At 40.5% G+C, this 15996-nt stretch overlaps 1 long non-coding RNA gene across 1 annotated transcript; it reads left to right on the top strand.

Moving 5' to 3' along the window:
• The first annotated feature begins 4971 nt into the window (after nucleotides 1-4971).
• Nucleotides 4972-13236, top strand: LOC124156955. The gene is made up of 3 exons (XR_006864471.1): nucleotides 4972-5818; nucleotides 5913-5984; nucleotides 11629-13236. It is a non-coding gene; the product is annotated as an uncharacterized LOC124156955 (long non-coding RNA).
• The last annotated feature ends 2760 nt before the right edge of the window (nucleotides 13237-15996 follow it).

The raw sequence follows: 15996 nt of genomic DNA, 5'->3' as shown, positions 1-15996 counted from the left end.
AATGAACGTGCTAAAAGTATTACATGATCGATTTTTCGTGGCTCACTTCGAGAAAAATCACTGTAATATTATAAAAAAATACTAACTTTCTATTTGTTTACATAAATTTAGGCAAAAAATATACCAATAAATAAATATTTATTAATGTAAACGTAAAAGACAACTTGAATGGCCAGTTTCAGAAAAGTAGCTATCAAATGTGATGAAAATGGATGAAAAACATTCGGCGGCAAACCGTAACGAGAACGGTCGCGTGGGGTGTCTGGCGCACCCCACTCTGCAGAGCTTTGACAAAAGTAATTTTTCTTAAAAACTTGCATTGATTTTATAATTATCTTTTACATGTACCCTCAGAAAGCTTAAAAAATCAGCTAGAGGAGGTTACAGGTCATTGCAGTCACAATTGCATGAAAAAATAGCGCTTATATAAGACTGGGGTGTCTGGGACACCCCACGCGACCACTGCCGGGTCAATTTCTGGGGAGTCAAATCTACTCAATCTGAATGAGAAGTAAAAATTTGTTCCCATTCCATAAAGTATCGCAAGGAACCATTAACTTCATTGAGTCAAAGCTAGCTTAACATTTATATTCTTCCCATTTATATTTACGTCCATTTCATCAATTCATTGGTTGGTGATTGACATTCTTGTATTTCAATAATCGGTGTCAATTTGGCGCAAACATCGGCATAATTGCGGTGGATGGGTGACCCAATTAAAATATCTTCCCAATAAATATTAAAATAGCTAAAATCACATGTGAATGGCATTGAAACTGAATGCTCGTATTTTGAAATACATCAGCCTATCATCGATTTGATGTCAAAACCGTCGCTGAGCAACCTGCATCTCCCTGTGCGACTTTTCAAGCCAAATTAGTGCGTATTCTTGGGAAAAGAAATTATCGTATTTCTGGTCAATTAGTCATTGTCCTCGCAGCAACAATTAAAGCAATTTTTAAAAGCATTTATGTTTTAATTGGGCAAATTCTTGTACGATATGCTAATTCATATGCTTCAAGCAAAAGTAGACGCTTTGCATTTTATCATTTACATTTAACCATCTTCATTTTGTTACCAAGCGCTCTCACTTCTCTACTACAAGAATATTTTAGTACATCATCGAGCCGCAAAGGAATTTTCTTCTGCTATCCATCGCAAAGGCGCTGCGAGGGAAGGGGGGGGGGGGTTTGGGCAATAAAACACCCCCAGAACTCAGAGAAATTTTTATATTTTATCGATTTGACTTAATTGGATAAATATTACTTGCGGAATAGAGTAAGGATTAAAAACAATAATTCCTCCGAAAGCCGTAACTCACCATTTTGAACCATTTATCCTAAAAATATTTCTGGGGGAAGAATCCCGCAACTCTCGTATTCCATGCCTCCCAGTATTTGTTGCTTCTGAAACTCCCCCCTTGCCTTAATTCCTAGCTGCGCGCCTGATCCATCGGTTCGATATTTTTTTGCAAAGCTGGTAGTCATGCGGAATAACATAATAAATTAATCGTGATTGTTCAAAGATTTGGATATCGTCAGTATTGAGGATAGAAAACTGTCAGCATTTTGTGTAACGATGATGACATTTGTCTGTTTAAATCTGGTTTCCTCCATGAGTTCATGTGCAATGTGTAGTTGCGGCAAGGGCACTAGTCTATTAATAAACAAGGGACGACACAAAATAGGCTGACGAAAAATTCGACCAAAAAGAACAAGGTGACTGGACACAGAATTGGAACAATTTTTCCCTACATTTCCCTTAAAAAAACGAGCACTGTTGATTAATTCAAAATTGTCTTCTTGAATGTACACACAGCACTAAGAAACTTCTTAATCGGCAATTACGCACAGTTAACTCCTCGAAAATGATGTCTGAACTCATTTCACTCCGTTCTTTCCGAGAGTCTTGCCGTTACTATAAGGACGACTCAAGGGAGATAGAAGTCGTGGCCCACTAATGCTGATTCAGCTGAGGGACGAATTTAAGGTCAGCAAAGGCATTCTAGCAAACAAAGGACGTCACGGACCATCTCCTTGAGTCTAAGATTCATATGTGGTAAACACACGAGACGCCAACGGGTCGCATTTGGAATAACCGTGTCTTCGAAATCATTGCCATGATGTAATAGAAAATAAGTTCTAGATCGTAAAAGAAGACAACTCGACTGAGCCACAGATGGGAGCTGTAAGGATTTCCGCAATGATATGAACTCTTCGAGGACACTTAAATCAGACCCAAATGGGCATTTTCCGTCAGACAGCTACCGCTCTGCCGCTGAGGAATTAGGTGATCATGAACTAATACAACAAGGACGGGTAGAAAAATGATGAGCCTACGCACAAAAGGTGCATTGTACGCGGCACTTCATGACATTAATTGAATGGCTCTATTTAAAGTCGCGCTTAACGATTTAAATCATATTTAATCCTTCACCCTATCACGCACGCAACTATTTCTTAAATTATAAATTAGTGGGGAATGTTAACTGATTTTTCCTAATACTGCAGGTCTTTTGATAAATTTATCTGAAAAATAGGTACCGCATTTCTAATCATCGGGAAGATATGAATACATTGTTCAGGCCTAAATATTAAAATATTAGTTTCCCCAAGGTTCTTGAAATTCGTAATCATAACATAACTGTGTCAAATACTCGAGAATAGTTTTCCTTCGTCAATACGGCCTTTAACTGGTTGGATTTTATGTGTTCCGGAATTCAAACACCAAAAAACGCAATCATAATAATATAATTTATTTACTGTAGCAATACCTACCAGTAATTAAAAATTAAAATCGTATAACTACACCCAGTACAGTGACCATTCTGATTCCGTAGGTCCCTTTTCTGTGGCAGCACCAAGTAGACGCCAGATTATACGCCCGCCGGCCTGCGCAGCGATGTCAACTCACTCGTCGCTCTGCGCATTTTCGGACGACGTCCCAAGACTTCCATAAGACACAACGTTAGACGCGTCATAGCACCAGCGGCCCCCACCACTACCATTTTCCATATAACTGCATTGGGATGGATTGGAACGTTCTGGCCAGCGCCCCACGGCTACAAATACGAACTTCTCTCGCTATTTCTTTTCGTGTTTTTCCAAATTTTTCGATGTATGGGACTGAAAAAACGCTTTGATTTATTAGATGCATAACTACAAATTAATGGATATTTATTTTTTTTACTTTTTCAAATATTTGGGAGGGGCGGCGTCCGAGATTGGACTCTGGATTGGATTGGATTGGAGATGCAGATTGCAAACCAATGCATGCAGGAGGCACAGAGCTCAGGGAAACATGTCTTAATAATCACCTATTAAAACTGGCTAAGGTTGGAAAGTTTCCTTCGTTTGATAGGGTATTAATAGTCCTTAATTAAGCCAAGCGCTACCTGCTAGCTGGGTACTCTGCTACCTGCTGGCAGCCTTCGTCGTATCAGCGCTGAAGCCTCTCCTCAAGGTCACCTCACAGGGCGGCATCGGGATCCAGAAATACGTCACACGAACTTTTCCCATCATTCCTACTTAGCCGTCGTGTTGTCGCGCGCATGAAAATTTTCAATTTTCGTTTGATCGCGAACATTAGATATCGTCATTTAAAAATCCAAATGCGTTAAATACCTACTCCAGGAATTATAATCTTTCGATTTAGGCAAAAAAACTAATAGGAAACCACCCTATAGAGAATAATAATTCTAAGAGTGACGTGGAGAGCATTATCTTGTAAGAGACATGATCGCAAACTTTCCCGGTCCACTGATAATGAGAATTCTGATCGGGTTCACCACCGAACGTGCGAGTCGAGCATCGAGGCATCGGCCATTGATAACCAGACTCGGTGGAGTCCCTGAAAAGAAATCCTGCAATCATCTTTGAATTTTCCTATGCTTCTATTTCCCACTAAAAGGACTAATTAAGAGATATATTGCCTAACGGATAGGTATAGGCATTATATCCAACGGCCAACAAACACGAAAACAATACTTAAAAGAATTAGACTCTCGCCCACACGGGCGCCCACTAAACAACAATCAGGCGAGTGGTGATTACAGCATAGGACTTCCTATGGCGCCAACACCCCGCGAGCCACCTCTAGGGTGTTTGGCAGGGGGTGATCAATCTCTAGCATGCAGCATGCAATTGGACTCCAACATGCACACCATGTAGTACAAAAAACGTCACGTATACTAGCAAATTATACTGCCATGAGCTGTTAGAAATAATATTAAAATTAAGAATCATGCATTTATTTTTACTTAGATTAGCGAGCTACACTACAAGTTATTTAATCTATTTATGAGTTTTATCGCTGCCGTTATTATCTCTGATTGATCGTGGAAAAAAAGACATCCTTAATCAATCTGTTCTGTAATCTATCTTTCTTATTTTGTTTATATGATCTGATCGTCCGTAGTATGTTGGCGTCCGTAAGATATGGTTAACTTCGTCAGAAAAGACACTGCTCTCAAACTTACGTAATAGGTTTAATCTACTTTTCAATCTACGGTCTAACAGAGATTCCCATCTGAGTTTAACTAAGAGGTCAGTTAAACTAACAAGACTATCGTAACGGCCTTTCACACACCTGGCAGCTTTTCTTTGCACGCGTTATAACTCTGTTATTAAGCCTGTTTCATGAGGGCCCCAAACACTGGCAGCGCACTCTAAATGTGGTCTAACAAGGGAAAAGTAGCTAATTTCTATGAATTTGTCGTCGCACTTTCCTAATATTCTTTTAACAAAACCCATTTTACGATTAGCTTGACCGGTTTCCCATTAACCAAGTTTCCCATTCAGGTAACCAGCAATAAGAAATTTATCGTGGGAGACGGATCAAAGTTTAACGTCCCATCATACAGACGGAGTCCAATATGTAAAGCTGTCTTCATGCAGCACGCAATTACATATCGGGACTTCAGTGAAAAAGATCACTGCCTTGTATGGAGGTATGGCCCCGGACCCAAGGGGTGGGAATCCACCCTATGCACTCGGTATAAGATTCGGGTGGTTCGTAATTAAGGCGAAAGGTGATTGCCCGGTAAACGCGTTTTCTAATTTAAGCGGTGATAATGAAAATATCGGAGTGAAATTTTCGCCATTGCATAAAAGTTAATGTATATGTTCTCCCTAGCTTATCCAAATTTACATAAAGTGGAAATTGCAATTTTAACACGTAGGAATTAAGTGAACGCATTGTGTTAAGCAAAAACCAATCACAACGGGAAATACCCAGCTACGTTAATAGTCAATTGCGAGTTTTAAAACCAAGAAATACACATGCATTAAGTCATAAATTGCCGAATAATAATGACTAAAACAGGAGCCGTCGTAGGGCGTCGCTTGCGGCGAGGTGAGGGTACTAGAAGGACTTGATCGCTCGGCAAGAGGAAGGGGAGGCAGCGGTAGCACGGCAGGGGGAGGGGTCGGGTAGGGGAAGGAGCGTCCTCCCTCTTTCTTCGAAGCTTTGAGCTGCTTGATGGACTTAAAGGGAGGTAACGAACGACTCAGGAGCGCACAGGATAAGAAGTAGCATCTTGCAGTCGTGTGATCTTGTCACTTCTAGACAACTCCGAGAGAGTTATCGAGTTTCGATTTCTTCGGCTGGGGATTCTGGTCGCACTTTCTTCGATCGTGCCCATGCGACGCTAATTTTTTTCATTGTTGAATTTTGGTTTTGCCTGAGTCAAACAAGAAAGCTTATCGATGGAAACTACTAATTCTAAGAGGGACTATCGACGCAGCAAAAAGGGAGCCTTATTCCTGTCGGCAAAGAGGAAGAAGAGGTCAGCATAAAGTATCAGGAAGTGGCGAGTGAAGTGAGTATTCAGATATGGCAATACAATGCATATAATATTATCTATTTGTAGCCAATTTTTAATATTTATTAACGTTTATCCACCGACTTTTCAGGAAATTAAGTACCACTGTAGATAATCCATAATATTTAGACCCAACTCATCATTTGAATTCTGAAGGCTTAATGTAAGTATCAACTCGACCAGCTCTCGTAGAGTGAGGTTGTGTTTGCCGTGCGCTCCTGAAACCGGTTCTTCACTGACCGACAGCGATCACTTTGGGCTTTCACGCCGTTACTTCCGTTTTTCTTAGTGTAGTGATTTTAGTGTGTACTTCTGCTATTCATATTTTGCGAAGTAGTAAGAGTAGTAAAAGTGTAATAGTGAAGTAGTATTGTGAAGCCGCCTGGTCCTGTAGCTGCTGCTGTGCCTGCCACGCGACGGGGAAACGGATAAGTAGTCGCTGACCAACTTACTTGCTTTTAATTTCTCTTCTCTCTTCCTTATTTCAAGTTGCCTCAATTGTTTGTAAAGATTGCCTAGTTATAATACTATTAGGACTTATTGATAGATTTAAGGTATTAGTGTTAATTCCTAAAAGTTACTTGATCCTTCATTTGTGTGCGAGCTCTATCATTCACCCTTGTTCTTCATCATTATTACCTGTCTTAACTAACTCGTTTAGAAAACTAACTTCCTCTTACGCAATATTTGTATCATTATTATCGATTTCTGTAATTTCATAGCGTTTTTTTTTAAGCCGATAAAGCCCCTAGAGTAGTATGGCTGGCCGATCTTCCGTCACCAAGATCAAGAGTAAGGCGAAAAGCGACCTTCTTGAGGCACGCGTCACCGAACTCGAGAAATTGGTGGCAGAAATACACGCCCGGGTAACGGGTTTTGTGGAAATCCCACGGTCCGGGGATCGTAGCGTCCCCTCTACGGGTCCGAGCAATTCCAAGGTGGAGTCTCGAGCAAGCTCGGGGGCGGTAGCCTGCGCGGAGACCTTGGAGAGGACGGTGCAGTCTTCGGGTCGGGGGATTACTCATAGCCTGAGGCCCGAGGCTGTACCCCAAGGGCGGGGGGCGGTGGCACGGCCAAGTCGGGGAGTGGGGGAAGCGAAGGCTAACCCCATCCCCGTTCACAACAGCTTCGCGGTCTTGTCGGAGGACAATTCCGGGGAGCTAATTGGCGAGGTCGTGAAGGAACCCCCTGTCGCGAGGGATGCAGCTTCGAGAGGCAGCCGGGGAGGGAGGGCGGGGATTGTTCTGTTAGGGAGTTCCAACGTCCGGCGGATTTTCCCCCAGTTGGAGAAGAGGGCAAGGAGAGACGGAGCGGACCAACGGGTCTCTTCCTGGTGTATACCAGGAGGTCTTGTATCCCACACTACGGCGGCGGTAAAAGCAGCGGTGAAGGACACGGGCTGTTCTAGACTGCGGGTGGTGGCCCATGTCGGCACTAATGATGCCTCCGAACGCAGAGCTGATGAGATCTTAAATTCCTTCAGGGATCTAAGCTCGGAAGTGGAACGCGTTCGGAGGGGCACTGGTGTCGATATGCGACTGTCCATCTGTAGCATTGTTCCACGGACGGACTGCGGCCCTCGAGTTTGGGACAGGATTTCCTGGATCAACAAGAGGCTGTGGGAACTCTGTGTGAGCATTGGAGCAGAGTTCGTGGATCTTCGGCCGGTGCTTAGATCGTGCCGGGCTCCCCTCAATTCGTCTGGGGTGCATTATTCCAAAGAGGCGTCGGAACGGGTGGCTCGTAGGATTTTTGAGCACTGTAGGTATTTTTTAGACTAGAGGGTAGGTCATCTAGCGGGGTTAGCAAAGATTTAATTGAACGTAGCCTCCGAGGAAATCCGCAATGCGAAATATACAAGAAAGTAAGCTTAGAAGCGTTAACGCCGGACAATAGCGTCATAATTCCCAAAACGCGGGCTCCAGAGAAAGAAAAAATATCAAATATTATTAGTACTGCCAATAAAATTCTCCCGCTGAGTATACAAAAGCCTAGAAAAGAACCAACCGAAACTCTAACTACAGAATATGACATTAACCTTGTTGTAGTTAATTGCCGTAGTGTAAAAAACAAGCGCGCCGAAATCGAGCATATTTTTCAGGACGCAGACGTGGTCATGGGGACAGAGAGCTGGCTTACGGAAGATATAAGCGACAGCGAAGTTTTTCCTCCAGAATATAAAATTTACAGATGCGATCGACGCAATAGGACAGGTGGCGGAGTTTTTATTGCAGTTAAATCCCATTTACAAAGCGCCGCCCACGAAATAATTGACAACGAAATTGAAAGCGTATGGTGTACAATTAAACAACGAAACAAAAGGAGTATTCATGTTTGCTCTTTTTATAGACCGCCGAACTCCGAAGTCGATATTATGTACCTTCTAGAAAATCAAATATCCGCATTTACTCAAAGAGACAGTAAAGGTGTAATAGTAATCGGGGGAGATTTTAATCTTCCATCCATAAACTGGGATACTTACACTGTAAAACCGAATTCAAGGAATAAAGAAATCAGCGAGGTATTACTCAACATACTTGCAAATCACTCTCTCGCCCAAGTAGTTGACAAACCTACGAGAGGAAACAAGCTATTAGACCTTTTAGCAGTAAGCCATCCTAAGTTGATAAAACAAGTCGATATTATTGACGGTATAAGCGACCACAGAGTAATCTTTGCGACGTTAAAAGTTGATGTGGTGTCAGCCGTAAAACCAAAACGCAATATTTACCTATTCGATAAATGTAACTTCACTAAATTTGGCGAGATGCTTAATGACTCCTACAAAAAATTCGTTGTTACATCAAAGGACCAAAGCACAGATGTAATATGGACACGTTTCTTAGAAATTCTGCGCCAAGGAATCAACGAACATATTCCGCAAAAACTGAAATGTGATAATAAGGAACCTCGCTGGTACAATAACGATGTCAGAAGAGAACTTAGGAAACAGAGAAAACTATACAACTTGTACAGAAAGTCCATCACGTCTCGTAATAAATCGAAGGAACTTGAAGCTAAAGAAAGTTACGCTGCTCAACGCTCAATAACCAAGAAATCAATGCGAACTGCAATGCGAAAGTTTAAGAAAAAAGTACTTGGTGAATTACTCGAAGAAAATCCGAAATCCTTTTGGTCGTATGCCAGAGAGCTTCAGGGAAAACATTCAACCGTAGATTCGTTATTTGATAAAGATGGTAAACTTGTCACCGAAAATATTGGCAAAGCTAACACTTTAAATGCCCACTTCGAAAGTGTATACACTACTGACGATAGTAAAATACGTTTATTTGCTGACGACGCTGTCATCTATCGCGAAATTAGTGATCACTCTGACTCTGAAATTCTATCATCGGACTTAAACAACGTTCATTTGTGGAGTCAAGAGTGGGAACTCGAACTCAATCTGAGCAAATGCATGGCGGTACATTTCTTGCGGAATTCATCCAACACTAACAATGTTTATGCAGTGGATGGCATTAACATAAAGGCAACAGACGAAGTGAAGTACCTGGGAGTTACGATAACCTCGAACCTCACGTGGGGAACACATATAAAGAATATTTGCGGCATAGCCCTGAAGAAATTAGGATTCGTCAAGCGTATTGTGGGAAGATTTTCGGATGAGAAAGTAAAAGAAAGGTGCTATTTCGCTCTCGTCCGACCGCACCTTGAATATGCAGCGAGTGTATGGGATCCAGTGCAGAAAGACTTAATCCGCGAACTGAATAAGATACAAAGGAAGGCTGCGCGTTTCGTCAAAAACCGCTACGGGCGTACAGACAGTGTTACCCAGATGTTAAGCGAATTAGGCTGGGAGCCGTTGGAGACTCGGAGGCTGCGCGCTAGGCTTAGATTGCTTGAACAATTAAGAATGGATATCTTTAAGAGCCACACAGAGAACATAATCTTAGAGCCACACTATATTTCCAGGTCCGACAGAAGCGATAAATTAAGAGAGATTTTTTGCCGAACGGATAGATATGGGAATTCGTTTTTCCCCCGAACAATAAAGGACTTTAATAAACGCTTGTCCCAACCTCGTTACAGCACTTCTTTTTTTTTTTTATATCTGTAAACGGCTGGTGTCCTAACACCCCCTGCCACACGCCTTTTAGGCGGCTTGCAGGGTATTATGTAGATGTAGATGTAGATGAAGTATACAGCTGTTATTTCACATTTTTTCTTTGAGTAATAGTTTAAATACGAATTTTTCTAATACTTATGAAATCATTCTCCATTACAAAATCACATACCCCAATCAAAGAAAATCGACTTTGTTGCTGTAGAATAAGTACCATATCTAAGTTCCAAAGGATGTTCTTAGAATTATTCTTAGAATTCCACTTCTTTACGGTAAACAGGCTCATATTCCGTAAAGTTCTTTAGAAATAATATCCGTAAAATAAATTTATGTCCTGAGTAATACTTAATTTTCTATAACGCATGGTAATCGTATTCGGACTTCCTTTTGTGAAGCTTTGGAATAGACGGGATTTGGGAGGTGTATAGGGCGGACGAAAATAGATTGGTTGATAATTCTCTCTATGTTCTACGCTTCCTATATTATTGAAGGAAAAACTTAATTTTTCGCGTACCAAGTTCAAAGTAGCCTCCGCTGAGGTCTGATATTCTTCATTTAAAGTCTCATATTTGATCTTGAGACAAATTTAACTGCGCAGACGACAATTTAGCGAAAATCTATGTTTTTCCGCGGGTTGGCCTGTCAAATAAGAAGATAAAGATAAAATTTCCTTCCACTCAAATTAAGTATCTTTTATTTTTATTTTAGTCCATCCCGCTGTTGTATGCTTCAAATTATAGAGACAAAGACCAATCTTCCTAACACACACACACCGCACTTCGCACGAGCCTTGCGCGACCACACGGACCATATATCCTCCCATTTATCCGGCATGTGAGTCTCACTGCGCACTAGGGCTGGCAACGGCAGCGGCCGCTCGAACTGAGAGGGGAAATAGCGAGGGCAGGGGGACTGGCGTCAGGCAGTCGACACACCTGATCCAAACTCCAGCTCATATTCCGGAGTGTGGGATCATGTTACATGAATGGCTCAGAGCGTCTTGTTATGAGGATTCGTTCCACGTAATGGCTAGTCCAACTTGACAACACGATCGGAGTTAGGTTGAAATGCAAAGAGGGAAATAATTTTCACAATACTTTTGACACGCTAGATGACATACATGAATACATTTTATTTGGGATGAATAAATTACATCGTATGCTTTTGCTAGCAAGTTTGATGCAAATTAAACGCAATGAAGAATCCTTATTTTCTGTGTGATAAAGACTTCGTTTCTAGCGGACACAATCATGCACAAGGGACACTGCTAGAAAATAATATTTTAGCCTTGTTAATTATGGCTAAAAATTTGGCAATTAAGTACAATTCACTACTAGTTCAAACCCATCCAAGACGCCTTTATGAAGTATTGTCTTGCGCCAGATTCAATGAAAGCTTTTCCCTAGAGGTTATTTGAGACGAAAATTCGTATAGTTTCGCTGCACGATGTACAGAATACTCTCGGGATACATCACCTTCTGAAGAAGAATACTTTTACCCCAGGTTAATAAATACCTTGAATCCGTTCACGTTCGCTGTAGCTTTGAGCATTTGGCGTGCTGAACTCAAAGTTAATTAATTACGTTATTTCAATGATATAATTCCATCTGGGAATTGCAGCACACCCTTAGTTTATAATTTTCTAAGCTGATTTATATGCTATTATTGCTGCATATAGTACCTACTATTGCTTTAATGCATATGGATTTGTTTTGTATTTCAGGGACTCATTGGACTTAAGTACAGAAGAAGTGCATAATCCGGGTCTTGATTCAGCAATCAGCCTGATTAATGGGAGATTTATCGTTGACAGACAGCATTTCTTGAGAGAAATTCGATCTCTTGAATTCCATCGAACGACGTGCCTACTAAGCAGTAATGGATATTTCAGACTATTGTCTACGTCCACAAAATCTCTTGTTTGGCGCTTGGATTTTCAGTGTCTTTTTTGTAAATTGAAAAGGACAGTATTTAGCGAACCCAGCCACCAAGATGTGGAAACTGAGGAGAAAATTGGGGAAAACGTAAATACTTCCTTAAAAATTGCAGACAGTGCAGTTTGGGGGTTTATGTCAACAGGAGGAGGGCATGCCAACTTAGAGGAGGCATTCTCTACCATAGGAATGCGTAGTATAGACAAGGCAACCTTCGGAAAATGCGAAGAAAAATTAGGATAGGTAAGGCTGATAAATGTGTGATTGGGCATCGCACTAAAAGGTTGCTTCACTTGGATGTTAGAAATAAATATTGTTCCATGTGCGCCTATTTAGAAAAAATAGGGGAATCGACTACTCGTGAGAAATGCTATAAAAATTGGAATTCCTCCTCGGGGGCTATGGAAGCCGATAAGGTTGTCAATGCATTTAGATCTAGCATGAAGCTGCATGGTTTGGAGTATCATTACCTTATTGGAGATGGCGACTCCACTGTAATGAAAAAAGTGAGGAAATTAGTTCCATAAGGTAGACATGTCAAAAAAAATGGAATGCGCTAATCATGCTGTGAAGTGCTACACCAAAGCTTTATTTAAAATTGTTGACGAAGGGCCCGATTTAAAAGCCATTTTAACGAGACAAAAAATTCTGCGATTAAAAAAAGCAGCTCGCGGAGCCATTGCGCATAATTCTACAACAGGAAATAGCGTTGAATCCTTAATTAATGACTTGAAAAATGGACCTAAGCATGTGTTTGGGAGTCACGCACAATGCCGGGATTACTTTTGCGAAGCTGCTGACAGGCACCTGAAGACTTTCAGTGCCGAAGAAAATGCTGGCCTAGAAAAAATTGAGTTGGCTTTGAAGCCGCTTGTGCGCAAATCAGGGCAGTTAATTACCAACGACACTAGTAATCATGCGGATAATTTTATGTCACTCGTGGCCAAATTTTCCGGTGGTAAACAAGTGAACAGGAGAAAAAGGGGGTCATACCAACACAGGGCTTATGGTTCTGGTCTCGATTTCCAGGTTGGCCTATGTGGAGGTATTCAGCTTGGTAAGTTCTCAGTGGAAAAAGTCCCCACAAGGTGTTTAAATTTACTTACCAGCGAAGACTTCGGCGTGTACAAGCAGTGCAGAGGTGTTTAGCCAAGAAAGGCGTTTATAAACAAAAAAAATCTCTCAAAGAAGAATGATGGAGCTGATTATGGTGAAATGTGGACATGGACAACGAAGAATTGCAGAGAGAAGCGGCCGCACTAATGAAATCATTGGAAGTTAATCCAGCTTCAAGAAATAGACTGGAGAAAGAAACTCAGGGTCAATCGGAGCAGGAAAGATGGTGGGAAGAGGAAGAATCGCCTATCGTCGTCCAACTTCGGTATTATCTGCTAAAGGCGCACGACAAGTAAATGGGTCCCGATTGTGAAACGCCTTCTGTACAGCACTAAGTTCACCAATGAAGCGACTCAGTATGGGAAGATGCACGAAAAGGAAGCGATAAGGAAGTACGAGCAAATCTCAGGACGTCGAGTATCGCCATCGGGATTATTCATTGACCTAAATCAATGTTTCCTTGCCGCTTCTCCGGATGGCATAACCGATGACGGTGGCATTATTGAATTGAAATGTACCTAGTCGGCGGAAAATTTAACATTGGAAGATGCAGCAAAAACTATTAAGTGCTTTTGTCTTGACAAAAACTCTCAGTTAAAAAAAATTCATAATTACCATTATCAGGTGCAAGGTCAATTGCATGCCACAGGTGCGCCATTCTGTGAATTCGTGGTATGGACGAGGCAAGATTGCCGCTATACCAGAATTTTACGGGATGACGAATTTTGGTCGGAGAAAATGGAACAAAAATTGTTTTATTTTCTACAAGGAGGCTCTTCTGCCAGAGATAATCGATCCTAGAGCTTGTACATCAATGGATATTAGAGAACCCTTTTGGTCCCCCGCAAATGAATGAAATTAATCATGTAATTTGAGGCGAGACGTTGTTAGTGTGTCATTTATAATTGAAAATTTTTGAAGAAAATAATTAAGTGGAATATTTTAGCTTCTTTTCAATAGCTTACGTGTCCTATATATTCTATTCTAATGTTTATGCTTTACTTTGTTTTCCTGAAGCGCTTTTTGCATCACGATTTATATTTCTGTTTTTCGCTGTGCTACTGGCTTTTTCTCATTATTTCGGGATATACTAATTATAGGTACCTCAAACAACCGTACATGAATTACATCCGTCCATATTTTCTCAAGGAAAATTATTTTATTTTGTATCAGTCTGTACTTCTCTGTTTTTTTCCGTCACAATTTCAATCTGCTATAAGTTTTCCATATGTTGGGCTAATTAATAATTATTCCTTGCAAAAGGTTCTTGAAACTGAGCTCACTGAAACAGGTATTCTAGACTTACATTAGTAGAACCTCCATTGCCATTTTATGCTTAATCTGAGCCAACCATTTTCCATCTTCGTCGACAAATTATCTCCCTTGGCACGAGCATCACCTAGTATTGCGTGGCAACCACTCCCTTGACCAAAATATTTTCCTCCTCCTGTCCCAGCATCACGAATGCGCTCAACATTGAAAACCAATTTTTTTTATTGCTCCATATGGTACTTTTGGGCAGTTATAAAATAGAAAATAATATATAAAATGAAAATTCTTTTTTTGTAATCCTCGTCCATGAAATGAAGACACATTTTACCGTGAGCCTAGACTAAGCTGATACTCGCGCGTTGACACTCACACGTGCGGCAGATAGGCACAAAATGGTTGTTATTCGGATCCTTGCAAAACCTTGCAGCTGATTTTTTTTACTATCATCTTAATAATACCTTACTCTCTTGTCACAGATTTACATTTTAACCATTTACATTACACGTAAATTGACGCCAAATTGTTTATAACTCGACATTTATGAGAATTTTTGCGAAAAAAATGACGGCTATATTATTATTTTACTAAGTAACTTTTCTGGTTCAATGCGTGTGGTCCATAGGGTCGACTCCGGTTAGGGTTAGCGGCGGCGGAGAGTACGGCAACAGAGTAAGCGTGTGGATGCGATATGACCACATTCACTTTTATATCTGGATAATAGATTTAATCGTGATAGAAAACGATCACCAAAAAGTAAAATTAATAAATATTGCTACGAATGACTCTTATTATGCAATCGCTGGGCACTGAAAGAGGTACACTGAGAGATTTCTTTCTTTTGACTGCATTTCATATACTACTACGGAGAATTGACTAACGTCGTGTGCTTTAAGTATGGTAACGGTCTCTTTTATTAACAAAAAAACTCTCTATCTAGGCAAGACCCATCTATGATCCATGGCCTCCACTTCCTAGCCTCCCATACCTATCAAAAGGTCTACCGAGTGGTCATGGGAGTGGTTTTTGGCTTAGATATTCGCAGGAATATTTTCTATTTCATATTGAAATGCATTTTCACATTTGGTTGTTCTTATGCTACGATGCCGAACGGTTCTATTTGTTGTGTTCCTGTTGCTTTTCTTGAAAACCGAATACTTCGATTTTTTTTCTGTGTTGGTTAGATTCATACATCCAACTGTAAAAGCATCTATTTTAGTCGAAGTAACGTTGATATTCTATTTTGACTGCATTGCAAATAATGGTTTCTTATTTTATTTTTGCTAACGGTCATTTTGTTCTTTTGATTGAAAACTTTAATTCACTTCACGTAATTTCGGATTTTATTTGTAACTTGACTTCTTTTCTCATTTACACTTCCTTCTTGGAACACCATCTTTTCCATTTTATTTTGTTTATATTTTTCGAAATTTCTCTCTTTAATTCCATCTAATTTTAGGATCTTTTTTAAGTTATGTAAAAATTTAGGTATAAATATCTCCCAAAGAAATTTCACACTTGCAGCTGCATGATATCCTATTGAAATGTAGGAAGCAAAAATCTAATGCAAAAGCATTTATGTGGCGAAATATATTGCTACAAAATTGCATTTTGCAAAGGATAGCATTGTATCTTCATAGTGAATTCTTGAAAGGATTTATTTGGAAATACGTGAGGAAGTGGAATGAACGTTCAAGAGTGAACAATAGATTCCATAAAACGTGATGGAAAATGGCTCAAGACAGTAATATATTTTCCGAAAAACTTTCTTG

This window comes from Ischnura elegans, chromosome 4, assembly GCF_921293095.1.
Source record: "Ischnura elegans chromosome 4, ioIscEleg1.1, whole genome shotgun sequence".
Taxonomy (NCBI): Eukaryota; Metazoa; Arthropoda; class Insecta; order Odonata; family Coenagrionidae; genus Ischnura; species Ischnura elegans.
Note: the sequence above shows the minus strand (reverse complement) of the source record. Positions and strands in the feature narration are given on the sequence as shown.